Source organism: Rousettus aegyptiacus, unplaced genomic scaffold (genome assembly GCF_014176215.1).
Source record: "Rousettus aegyptiacus isolate mRouAeg1 unplaced genomic scaffold, mRouAeg1.p scaffold_m13_p_6, whole genome shotgun sequence".
NCBI lineage: Eukaryota > Metazoa > Chordata > Mammalia > Chiroptera > Pteropodidae > Rousettus > Rousettus aegyptiacus.
This window is the reverse complement of record NW_023416309.1, coordinates 59,807,421-59,820,536: the sequence shown is the minus strand read 5'-3', so window position 1 is coordinate 59,820,536 and position 13,116 is coordinate 59,807,421. Positions and strand designations below refer to the sequence as shown.

At 55.5% G+C, this 13,116-nt stretch overlaps 1 protein-coding gene across 13 annotated transcripts in view; it reads right to left on the bottom strand.

Annotated features, from left to right (window-relative positions):
• JAKMIP3 (Janus kinase and microtubule interacting protein 3) overlaps positions 1–13,116 on the bottom strand; it is a 53,326-nt gene that overhangs the window by 36,494 nt on the left and 3,716 nt on the right. The window contains exon 1 of one of the 13 annotated variants that reach the window (XM_036223028.1): positions 6,178–6,404. The exons of the other annotated variants lie outside the window; for them this stretch is intronic. The gene's annotated coding sequence lies outside the window, so the exon portion shown is untranslated. Of the gene's footprint in view, positions 1–6,177; positions 6,405–13,116 lie in introns of those variants that run through there. 13 annotated transcript variants of the gene reach the window in all.

Below are 13,116 nucleotides of genomic sequence, written 5' to 3'. Positions count from 1 at the left end.
TTCACACTTTAAGTGGTGAGTTATGTTATCAAAGCTGTTACCCAATAAAAAGGAGAAATAAGGGCTTTTCAGACAAATGAAAGTTTGATCTGCACTACAAAAAAAATGTGTTAAAAGAACTTCAGGCAGAAGAGATGTTATCAAATGGGAAATTCAATCTACGCAAACAAATGGAGAATGCTGAAAATGGTAAAAATAAATGTACATGTCAAGGGCTCTTTTTCTCTTTAATCCCTACAGATTATTGACATCAAAACTAGGAACAATGCATCGTAGAGTTCGTAACATATATAGAAGTAAAATGTCTGAACAGTAGCAAAAATATGGGCAGAAGACAGGGAAAGTTGTTAACCATGTGTGGGTTGGTGTATTATCAAGAGGGCCTGCGATGCGCTGAAGATGGTGTTGAAAACCCTGAAGCGAGCCCCAAAGGTTCAGTCGAAAGAGAAACGTAGCAAATAAACCAACAGTGGAGGTAAAATGATATCTTAAGAAATACTGAATCCCAAAGAAGACAAGAAAAAAACAAAAAAGATCACACGAGTAGAAAAGGGCAGAAAATCAGATGTAAGACCTACCATGTTATTAAATATTAAATGTAAATGAGGTAAACAACACAATTAAAAGATAAACATTTCCAGACTAGATTTTTTTTTTTTAAAGCAAGCACCAGTTATATGCAGTGCACAAGAAGCTCACCTTAAACATAAAAGCACAGATCGAGATGGAAAAGTTACATGCGGGAAGTTTCAAGCAGAGAAGCCCGAAGCGATTGTATTGGTGCTAAACTTCGTAGATTCCAGAGCAGGGATCATTACGAGGGATTAAGACACAAGGTAGTGATAAAAGAGCGAATCGAGAAGACGTAGCAATCGTAAATTTACGTGCACCAAACAGAAAAGCTTCAAAAATACATACAACAAAACCTGATAGAAATGGAAGCAGAAATAGGAATAGTCACAATTATAACTGGATGTTTCAATACTTATCTCTAAGAGATGCACTAAGTGCTCCAAAACTCAGGCAGGGCGATCGAAGACAACGACAGTGTCTCCACTGGCGCGGACAGGACGTGCTGCTCGGCAGCAGCAGGATACACCGTATTTTCAAATGCACGTAGGGTGCTCATCAAGACAGGCTTTAGACTGTGCAGTGATGACAAATCTCAACATGATTAAAAAAACCGAAATGATCCCAAGTACCTTCTCTGGTCAAAAAGAAATTGAACCAGAAATATGTGATAGATATCAAGAAAAACTAAACATTTGGAAATTTTAAAAACACTTCTATATAACAGATAGGTCAAAGGAGAAATTATAAGGAAATGAGAAAAATGTTTTGGACTCAATGAAAATAAAAGCACAATGTACCAAAATTTGTGGGACACAATTAACGTGGTATAGAGAGAAAAACATGACAATAAATGCTTATACTAGAAAAAAAAAGGTCTCGCTCTAATTGTAATCTAATCCTAATCGAGGCTCCCGTTTTAAGAACATAGAAAAACAAAAAAATAAAGTAAATGCAAAGTAAGCAGAATATAAATAATAAAGATATGAGTAGAAATTAATACATTTAAAAATTATAGGAGAAATTAATGAAACTAAAAGCTTTTATTTTTTTGAAACTATCAATAGTATTTATAAACCTCTGGAAAGACTGATCGGGGAAGAAAAAGACAAGTTCCCAATATCAACAATCAAAAATGGGACATGCCCACACAGCCCACCAGTGCTACAGGGACCATGGATGAAATGGACAAGTTCCTTGAAAGAGGGAACAAAGCTTACTCACACCTTGAGTAGCCTTTCATCCATTAAAGAAATTGAACGTGTGCCAGAAACCTTCCAACAAAGAAAAGCCTGGGCACACACGTCTGCACTGCGAATTCTCAAGTGTTCCGGGAAGGATTAAGGAGTACGCAGTGACTCTCCCAGAAAAGCAGAAGAGACGCAAACGCTTCCCAACTCGTTATATGAGGCCAACACTAGTCTGATATAAAAACTAGCGGAAGATACTCCAAGAAAAGGATGCCCCTCATTAAGACGGACGCCAAACCCTCAACACAATGAGCCACTCACATTCAGCAATCTAGAAAAAAGGATAATGCAATGTGATCAAACGGAGCATGTATAACAAACGCGAAATGGGTTTAATGTTCTTAAAAATGAGTCCATTTTATTCGCCATATTAATATATTGAAATAATAAAACACATAATCATCTTGAAAGCTGCAAAAAAGTTTTTGACAAAATTTAAAATCTATTCACGATAAAAACTTTCAGCAAACTAGAGGTAAGAGGAAGCTTCAACCCGATAAAGGGTATCTATAAAAACCCAAACAAACACACAAAAACGAAACAAAAAATCCTGTAGCCAACACCGCGTTTTACAGTGAAAGACGTGGCGCTTTTCCCCCAAGGCAGGGGACGCTCACAGCACCCTCCCGCACCGCTTCCGCCAGCCCCCAACAACAGCCCGCCGTCCTCGTCACACGCGGCAGGGCCGCCTGTGCAGAAAATCCCGAGGAATCCGTGCGGAACCCACAAGTGAGCTTAGGAAGTCGCTTGTTCTAGAAAAGAAAGGCAGGAGAGAAGAGTGGCCTGCATGTCAGCTACTTCTCCACAGTCGCTCGGCCCCCCTTTTCCACGGAAAAACCTGTGGTCAGCTGCAGGCTGGAAACCCTTAGTGGAAAAGTCCAGAAATAAACAACTCGTAAGTTTTAAGTTGTGTGCTGTCCTGCCATCCCTGCGACCTGCCCTGGGCGCGGCTCCTCCGGGCGTCCAGAGAACCCACACAGCCACGCTCCCCAGCGGTCACACCGCCACGCTGCCGCCGGCCACACGGCCACGCTGCCGCCGGCCACACCGCCACGCTCCACGCCGGCCACACCGCCACGCTCCCCACCGGTCACACCGCCACGCTCCACACCGGCCACACCGCCACGCTCCACGCCGGCCACACCGCCACGCTCCACGCCGGCCACACCGCCACGCTCCCCGCCGGTCACACCGCCACGCTCCACGCCGGCCACACCGCCACGCTCCACGCCGGCCACACCGCCACGCTCCACGCCGGCCACACCGCCACGCTCCACGCCGGTCACACTGTCACGCTCCACGCCGGCCTCACACGCAGCCATCTGGGGTACGGGATCCACGGTGCCCGCGCTCACGTCAGCTGCTTTTACTTCCTAACACCCGGCGCCCCCTCTTTTGGGGGGCAGGACCGCGCTGAAGTCCTCACAGAGGCGCAAAACTGTCCCCCCCACCCCGTGTCCTCCACCCACACGCGGAACGTTTTTTTTTTTTTTTTTTTTTTAGCTGAACCATATGATGGGGCCAGAAACTTTTGCAGGTCGAGGTGTGACAGCAAAACTAGCATGAATGTTTTTCCTCTTTCACAATTTCACAAACAGGTTTGTTCCCGTCACAGGCCTTTGCAACCTCGGCATATTTTCCCCTTTATTAAGTCAAGAACATTCATCTTTTCCCTTAGAGGAAGTACTTGACGGGTTCTCCGTGGCCTGTCCGAGTTGCCGGCATCACTATTCTCGTCCTTTGGGGCCATTATTAAGTAAAATAAAAGCGAATCCCATCGAACCGCTAATAGGCTTTTTTATTTATTTTTTTGTAGAAACCGGCAAGCTATTTCTAAAATACATATAGAAAAAGCAAATGTTTTAAATTAAGCAGTTTTGGAAAATGACAGATTTAGTGTTAGAATCACTCCCTGACCTCTAGGTCACAACGCGGCGGCAGTCATCAGCCTGGCGGAGTCACTGCCCAGGCGGATGGATCACGCGGCGGGTCAGGAAAGTAGACCCAGGTATTGCTTGGTCCACTGATATTGGAGGAAAAAGCCAAGGAAATTCAATGGAGAAAAGACAGTCTTTTGAACAAACGGTGCTAGAACAATTACATACCATTATGCCAAAAGAAACAAAAGCCTTGATTCAACCTATACTGTAAATCACACTTAGAAAGCAAGCAGAAACGGGTCATGGGACTAACGTGAACTGTGAAGCCGTAGAATTCCTAGATGAAAGCATAGATGAATCTTCCTGATCTTGGATTAGGAAAAACTTCTTGGAAAGGGCAAAAAAATAAATAAATAAATAAATAAATAAACAAACAACCATAAGAAAATATCGACAGATTGGAATTCATAGAAATTTTAAGTGTCTTGGCTTTGAAAGATACTGTCAAGAAAATGAAAAGACAAGCCGCAGCCCAGGAGACTATTCACTAAATGCGCATCGGATGAGAACTTGTATCCAGACGTCTATATTGAAACTCCCCAAATTCAATACTAAAGAGGCAAACAGCTCAATTAAAAATGAATGAAAGATTTGAAAGTCCCGTCACCGGAGAAAGTGCACAGAGCATTCGGAAGGCCGTTAACGTCACGGGCCACCGGGGGGCCGTCGGCTGAAGGGACCAGGCCAAGCCACCACGCGCCTGTTCCGACGGCAGAGACGGGGGGTACCGGCTGCCGGCAGGGGCGCTGGACGCCAGGCTCGCCCCGCGTGGGGACGTAAAACGGTTCAGCCGCTTTGGGAAACGCTGTCAGTTTCTTAGAAAGTTAGACGCCCGCCCGCCCCGGGACTCGGCCCAGGTGTTCTCACCCGGGAAATGAAGGCGCGTGTGGAGACAGGTGCACGGACGTTCGCGGCGGCGTGATTCCCAACAGCAGACACGCTGGAAGCCACCCCGAATCCATCCACCCGCGCGCGGATAAGCGACCTGCGGGACCCACCGCTCCACAGAGCAGACCCGAGACCCGCCCCGGGTCCCTGCATGCTCGTGACTGCACTCGGGTGCGATTCCGGAAAACGCCAGCTAATCCACCGCGACAGGAGCGGGTCTGTGGGGCCGGGGACGCGGGCCGGGGAGGGGTCGTCGGGGCGCGTGGGAAGGAAGGACCGCAAAGAGCAGTGGAAGGAAACGGCAGGCGTGGTGGGCCGTCCACGGTCTCGAGTGGACAGGTGGCTTCGCCGGTGTGTAGAAACGTCGACACTCATCCTGGTCTACCATTAAAGAGAAGCCTCAAAGCCGTGCCTTACACACTCAGTTGATGGCTTTCGGCCTCACCGGTGAGGAGGTTCACTGGTCTGGTTCTGTCGGAGAAATGTACGACAACGTGTACTTAAAAACCTTCCAAGTGCTGCTCACTTTCAACCTACGAGTTCCATACCTGGGTGCCGTCCCGAAGGGGTTTCTCTGGATACAGAGGAAGCTTGCCCGGGACGAGCAGTGAAGACCCAAAAGCAACCTTATGTCTACCAGATCTACTAGAATCTTCTCAAACCTGCGACTCTGACCGTGGTTTTGAAAAAAAAGAAAATCCTGCCTGTTCCCGTTCTCCCACACGGCGCCAGCGCGGTCAGCGCCCCGAGCAGACGGCCACCTGCCGGCCGCCGCACTGTCTGTGCTGAGCTCGGATCCACCATGACCTGCAGAGGATGGACAGTTTACCGACGGCCCCTCCCACAACCAGCCGGCCCCACCAACAGCCCACTCTCTCTGAATGACTGGAGAAACCGAGGCACGATGCCATGGCAACCGCGTCCTTCAGAGTAAAGTGTTGGGGACAGCCAACAAGCTGTTCTGTCCCTAAACACCCGCGTCCCTTGAGTGAAGAGCGGTGTTCATGGACAGACTGTGATTCTTGATTCAGTTTTAAAGAGAAGACACCATCCCCTCCTCAGGCCGCTGGGCGATGAGCCGCCCCTGGCACAAACAAGGAGGCCTGGGCAGCCCCACCCATCGGCGCAGTCCCACTGGGAATGGGGGAGCCGGTGGGGGCGCCTGCTGCTCCCAGCTCCACCGCCTGCCACACCCAGCTAAGTGCACCCTCCCTGCCCCCCCAGGCTGCCCGGACCAGCTCCAGCTCGGAATATGCAATGACAAAGCAGCAAGTCAGAGAGGAGAGGCTGCCTGGAGGGGGCGGCCAGCTCCCGAGTGCCAGCCCTGGACCGGAGAGCCCCCAGAACCGCCCTCCGAGGAGCTTCTGCTCGCTGAGCGGCATCCTGCATGCCTCCCGGCTGCATGTGCCGGTGCTCTAAACATAGACAGGCATCCGGGGGCAGCAGAGCTGAGCGGCAGACCTTGGCCCTCCCCAAAACAGCCCAGCCCCTGAGCAGCCAGGGAAGAGGCCCACGGCTGCCCCTCTCACCTGACGGGGGCCGCCGGGCAGGTCCGGGCGGCTCGTGGGTCCGCTCTGTGACTCAGCAGACTCAGCCCGGGCTCCTCAGATAGAATTCACCACGCTGTGGCCACGTCCAGAGGGAGGGACCAGCTGCCTGCAGCAGATCGCAGAGCTCGCTGTGCGTGTAAAGGCCACCCAGACGGCGGCCTCTGACCGCCCAGCCCTGAGCAACCCAGAGGCCGCAGGACGCCGCCCTCGGTGGGGGCGGGAGCTGCCCGCCTGTCCTGACAGCTCTCCCAGGCACACGCAGAGGGACCTGACGCGCGCTGGTCGGGCCACATGCTCAGGGGAAGGGACAAGTGAGGGACACAGTGGTGCCGGCCGCCCTGTCCAGAGACCCCTGTGCCCCCCCCCCCCCGCTGGGGGACGCCCCGGGTGTCGTGCAGCTGTAAGGTGACCTGCAGTATGAACGGGCTACAACTCCCAAGGGAATTTTTTATTTTCCATAGTGAGATGATAGACGGATCGGTGTCCATTAAACTCCAGAGAATGAAAACGCAGAAAAGAACCAGACATACAAGCCCAGAGCCACTTGCAGAGCCGCCCGGGAGCCTGCCCGCCACACCAGGCCGCGCCCGGCACAAACCCCGAGAAGCACGGAGCAACGCAGTGGCCCTCGAGAGGAGGCGGGTCCTCGGGGCTTCCAGCGTTGTGCTGGGCGGAGTGGGGCGGCGAGAGCCCCGGCTAGAGCGGGAGGCGGCGCCTCTGCCACGGGGCTGAAGCGCAGGGCACCGAGGGGGAGACGCCCGCGCATGGGCGGCACAGGCTCGGCAGGACATGCGCAGAGGCCGCGGGTGAGCAGCCGCCGTCTGGCCGAGCCCGAGCTGGGGGAGGGGCGGTCCCATCGAATCCACCCGGTTCACCTCGAGGACCAGGACGGGCCGGCCAGGTCACGGTGGGGGAGCCGGCCCCGGGCCGAGCGCGGTGGCCCTGCGCAGCTGAGCGCGGTCTCCTTCCTGAATGTCCGCAGCCCAGGGGCCTGTCACGCGGCTGCTGCCCTCGGCGCCCCAGCCGCACAGGGGGAGGGCGGGCGCGCAGCGGTGGTCCTCCACGGCCCGGCGCGAGGCTGCACTGACTCCCGCTCTCTGCCACGGGGCAGGCCGCAGGGACCTTGGTGTCCTGGACAGCCTTCGACCAGCGCGCTGCCCACTGCCGGGGAGGCGGCATGCTGAGCGGGCTCGTGGCGCATGCTCGGAACGCCCGGCCACACGCACACGTGCCATGCGGGGCGGAAGCCAGCGAACGGCGGTTCCCACGCACCCCTGGGTCCCGTGTGCACGGTGTTAGACCCCAGACAGACTCCACTGCGGAGAGTGCCGAGAAAGTGTGACCGAGCGACCGGCCGACGCCGCGCAGGTCCCCAGGTGGCGGCCCTGCCCGCGGAGTGCCCGCCCGCCGCCCAGCGCGGCCGCGGCGCCAGGGGCGAGGCCCAGGCCGGGTCCAGGCCGACCCGGGCGGCAGCACAGGCTCAGAGGGTCTGCCCGAGGCGGGGTTTCCAGCCGCAGGGACACGCCTGCCCCTGCGAAGCTGGGGACGCGGCCGCACGGGGCGGCAGCCCCAAACATCGGTGCTCGCGCCGCGCTGCGGTGACCAGCTCGGGGCTGCTGGCCCTGGCTGTAATGACGGCTGTGGCCCGACCACAGCTCGGCCCTCCGAGAGCCGCGTGCCCGCAGCGGGACGCACGGAGCCCGGCACAGGTCACGGAGGAGGGCAGCCGGCCGAGTTCGTTCCCGGTTTACGCGCTGCTTTTCGGGAGGGTCCCCTTGGTCTTCCAAGGCTGTCGATGCTGTTGCCACTGCCGCCACGGGACACTGTGCCACAGTCCCGGCCAGCGGTGTCCGAGCTCGGGCGGGGAGCAGGCCTGGGAGGCGTGCTGGGGAACCCACGCGAGCCCGGATGGCGCCGGGCCAGGAAGACCTGCCCCCCACCCCGCCCTTCTCCCACAGAGCCGCCGACCCAGGGACAGCCCCCTCCCGGACTGAGGTTTCCTATTTGGGGACCCCTCCTGGAGATGGCCAGGTCACAGACATTCGCATTTCACACAAAATGGAGGGAGCACACGTCCGCAGCCCTGGTTTACGGAGTTAGAGGTGGACAGCAGCGACCTGCGGGCATTAGAGTGACCTCCTCGAGTCACTCCCGGTGGTGGCCCGCCTCTGCCTGGCCAGCCTGCTGGCAGCAGCCAATTGTTCAGAGGAAAGACCTGGGCTTGTGGAAAGAGGCACCAGCTGCCCGCGCCAAGCGGTGCTGGCCGAGGGCGCAGGGACGGGCGCCGCCAGCCGCGGAGGCGCCGGAGTGGAGGGGACTCGGAAAACCCGGGTTTGAATCGCGCGCACGTGCGGACGGTTAAAGGGGAAGAGGCCGTCGCGGCTCCGGCAGCGGACATCGGAAGGAGACTTGAGGGGAGAAGAGGTCAGAGCGCGGGAACCTCAAGGGGATCCAGCCAGCGACCGGTCGCTCACCCCGGGGCGTCTGACGGCACAGGGAGACCGCAGGGGTTGCAGACCCTGGTGGAGAGAATGAGGGAGGCTCATCGGGCCCCTGCTGACCAAGTTCCCAAGTTCAGGGAACCGTAAGATGGGAAGAGAAGGCGCTGCAGGCGTCAAGCCGCGGCTCCCGGCCGCGGACACTGCGTAGGCGCGGGCCAGCGCGCCCCGCAACGCGCGCACCACCCGGACCCCATAGGCGGATCGGCGGACGGCCGCGCCTCGGCCGCCTTTCTAACCCGAGTCGTAGTGGCCCACGGGCTTCCTGGCCAAACCTGCTTCCAAACGTTGACAGGGAAAAAGAGACGTCGAATTTTAATTGATTCATGCCATTTCTCAGACCAACTGCCCTAAGGGTTATTCCCAAGATGAGTTCCCAACATCCGCCGCAGGCCTAAGCGGAACACCTGTGTCGCTCCGTGTGACACTGTAGGGGACATTTTTGTCACCGGTTGAAGATAGACTTTTCCTGCCAACCTCCCAGCTGAGAGTCCAGCTTCCAGAATCGGTGCTGTGGCCCCTGGAGAAACGAACCAGCAGACCCTGGGAGCCCAGGATAGCCTGGCCTCTGGTGCCCAGAGGGGCGGGCTCAGGGCCAGGCTGGCTTGGAGGCTCCGAACCTGGAGCCGCCTTATAACGACAAAGCGGCCACCCCAAGGCCTGCAGGTCGCCTCTGGGCGCTGTCCGTGGTGCTGCCTCTTTCCCCGTCCTGTTCCTGACTTCAGCTCGCTGACCACACCCTGGACAGGAGCCAGGAGGTGACCCTGCCTTAGCCCGTTCTACCGACCAACCTGCTTCTCCCCTGCTCGTGACCTGGCTTTGGCGTCAGCCCTGCAGGGACTGGTCCAGCTGCCCGGAGGTGGCTCCAGACCCCTGCAGCCCTCCATCTGCCAACTAGCCCCTAACTTCTGGAGGGGGGTCGGCAGCGCTGGCCTGCGCCCCTGCGAGTGAGTGGGACAGGGGGAAAGCTGAGGGTTGGGTCTGAAGTGGTGCCCGGCTAGGTGCCCCAGGCAGACCCTCTCTGGAGAAGGGCATCTTCATCAAGGTCCCAGAGGAACCCCACAGATCTTCAAGGACAATGACTAACATGCTGCTATCAACAGCCAGGGAAGCCAGGAAGCAAGGCGAAAGGAAAGGGCCGAGCTTAACAAAACAGCACAGAGAAAACGCACAGCGCCTTTGGACACCGGAGTTGACAAACACAGATGACGAGAGAACAAGCCTTCCTGTGTTCTAAGTAGACTTTATTTTCCAGACCAATTTTGGGTTCACAGCTCAACTGAGCAGAGAGCAGAGAGTTCCCACACGCCCCCGGCCCACCCACACACGCACCATCTTGTTCTGTGTTTTTTTTTCCCTCTTTTTAAGAAATAGTTACAAGCTTGAAAATAACTTCACGGAGTAGAAAACTATAAGAAGTGATATCTCAAACCTAATTTAAAAAAGAGCATTTTAAGAAATAAATATAATAATTGAAATTAAAAACATAATGGACGTTTTTGGTAGGAGAGTCAACAGCAGAAGAGTGAACAGGTGAACTTTAAGAAGTCACCTGGAATTAAGCACAAAAAAAGACAAGCCACAGGAAAGATGGGCAAAAGGAACTGAGGCAGGGTGAGACCGTCTCGCAGAAGGACGAACGAGGAGAAAATCAGCGGAAGCCAAATGTGCGATGTAATGACTTCCAGAGACTTCTCTGGAGCCGATGAAAGGCAACAGCCCAAAGATGAAGAATAAGTTGAAATCTCGATACGTCACAAGGAAACTTGAGGAACAAAGAAACGAAGACAAAGAGAAAACAAAACCTGCCGAGGGAAAACGCTCGTTCAAAGATAAGATGCTTAAACCGACGACTAATTGAATAATGTACTAAATGCACTTTTAAAAATATCTGCCAAGCAAGAACTCCATTTCGCAGTCAAAATAGATTTCACCCTCATTCTTGAAAGAATTTTTCAAAAAAAAAAAAAAAAGGAAAGAAACAGAGCACGAAGCCACCAGCACTGCACAGAGAGGGGCACTGACCATGCTCCTCGGGCACAAGGGTGGTCCGACGGGTGGTCCGAGGGGCAGGAAGGAACGGAAAGCAACAAAAGTCCTAAATACATGAGGAAATTGAAAAAAAAGTGACTGTAACACACGAACGATAATGTCTAGTGGTGTTCTAAGGTAAATGGGATAGAAATAAAATGCCCGACGACCAGAAACATAGAAGCTAGGAGAGGGATGGACGGAGTGCAAATATCTCAAGCTTCCTGTGTTGCCTGGAAGGAGAGTTAAAAAAAAAAAAAAGCAAAAAGGAAGAAAGAGACTCTCATTGTGATCAAGAGCAGGAGGAGAAAGGCAAGGGAAGACCACGGGGTCTTCAAGACCAAAGACCCGGTCACCGAAACAAGCTAAGACGCCTGCACTTCTCCCGCCCGACGGGAAAGGGAGCCATCAAGTGAGAACCTCGTGAAATGCCTCGATATCATAAACACGGATGAAAGGGAAGCGAAGTCCACGAAGGCCATCGGAAGCCAAATGCCACAGGGAAGAGCAGACACGCAGTGACCGCGAAGCAGAAAGGACCTGCGAGTCACGCAGAAGTCAGCGCTGGGGGCGCGGGGGGCAGGGGGTGGGGAGACCGATAGAAATTCAGACGCTGAAATGAATCCGAGATGGGGGGAAGTAAAGAGAAGGTTGATTGAACGCAGGGGAAAAATAATAATAACAGAAGAAAACCCAAATGAGACATGAGAAATCAAGTATGAGGTACCCAGGGGAGAAAAAAACAACTAAAAATTTCACAAGGGGCATCGAGGGGCGGGCGAGGCAAACGGCAGGGAAACGGCAGGGGGGAGGGGAAGCGGCAGGTAAACCGGGCGGAGCAGCGCCCCTGGTTTCAGGAGCTCGGGAGAAGAAGGAAAGATGGGAACACAGCTGGCACTTAAAGCCACCACCAGAGCAGCTTCTCACAGGCAGAGGAGGACGGGGTCCCCACGTTTCACCGGGCACCTCGAAAATACACCCAGACGCATCAGCTTCGAGAGATTCTCGGCGGACGGTTAGACTTCAAAGCTGAAGATAAAGCCTTAGGGCCTGTGGGGACCGAGACCCGTCCCCTACAGAGGCAGACGGTTGAGGCCAGCCGCGGACTTGCAGACCAGCACAGAGGCCGGGACGTGGAGGCGCGACGCTGGAGGGAAAAAGCCAGTGGCGCAAGGGTTTGTTTTAGAGCCAGCCAAGTTTGGAACATCTGGAACGTGGTGAAAATGTTAACTAAAAAAAAAAAAATTTAAAGAAAAGAAAGATGAGCCCATTGCGAGGACACAGTATCCGACCTGAAGTTTCTTCCCAGGCCCAAAGCTGGGACGACTTTTTGAACAAAATAGTGTCACTGTTACTGGATTGTAGCTCACAGAGTGAGGGGTCACCCTGCGTGCCTTCCGAGATAAAGGAAGAATCAAATAAGTACCGGAGGAGAAGGCGCGGCTCCCCCACCGCGGAACTCCGCCTGTGGGGAGGGGGTGTGCAGAGGCGGGCAGGTCACCCGCCCCTGGGAACCCCGGAGACCCCGCAACGAGGCGCGCAGACCCCGCAACGAGGCGCGCAGACCCCGCAACCACGCGCGGAGACCCCGCAACGTCGCGCGCAGACTGGAGAAGCAGGGTCTGCCCAGGTCTGTCCCTGCCCCGCCGACCGCAGATGCAATGGCCACATCACGGTGGGGCCCGGTGGCACCGCCCCCGCCTGCCCCCGCATGGAGAAGGGACCGCGGCCACCGTGCGGGCTTCGGGCCAGGCACGTAAAACTCGCTCCAACCGTGAGGAAAAGCGGACTCAGATCGAGGGACATTTTACAAAACGGCTCATCTGCGGTCTGAGAACGTATCAACGTCACGAAAGACAGCAACACAGGAGCGGTCACAGCCGTAGGAACACAGGACACGCGGCCACGACAGCGCGGGGTCCTGGCGGGTCCTGCAACGCAGGAAGGACGCTCGTGGGAAACGGGGAAATGCGAACGAGTGCGGAAGCCCGGGGGACACCGGAGCCCGGCTCTGACGGCGGGCGGAACACTGGGCGCGACGCGGGGGCGGGGGCGCGACACGGGGGGGGGGCGTGACCGGCACCCCACCCTCAGGGCTCACGCGTGCTGAGGACAGCGCGCGGCTGGCGCGCACCGGGCCCTGCTCACTGTCGGCCAGAACCGGAAATACTGCCGCTCCTGTGGGAGACGGTCTGGCGACCCTAAAAATCTAAACGCGGACCACCCTGCGCCCAGCAGTCCCTCTTCTGGGGGTTCATCCAAAAGAAGCGAAAGCAGCTGTTTGCGCCCGGCTCACGGCAGCGCGACTCCCCTGAGTGTCACAGGTGGGCGAGCTGTAAAGAAAACGCGGTCCGTCCAGACGACGGGGTGTCGGTCAGCTGCGAAGGGA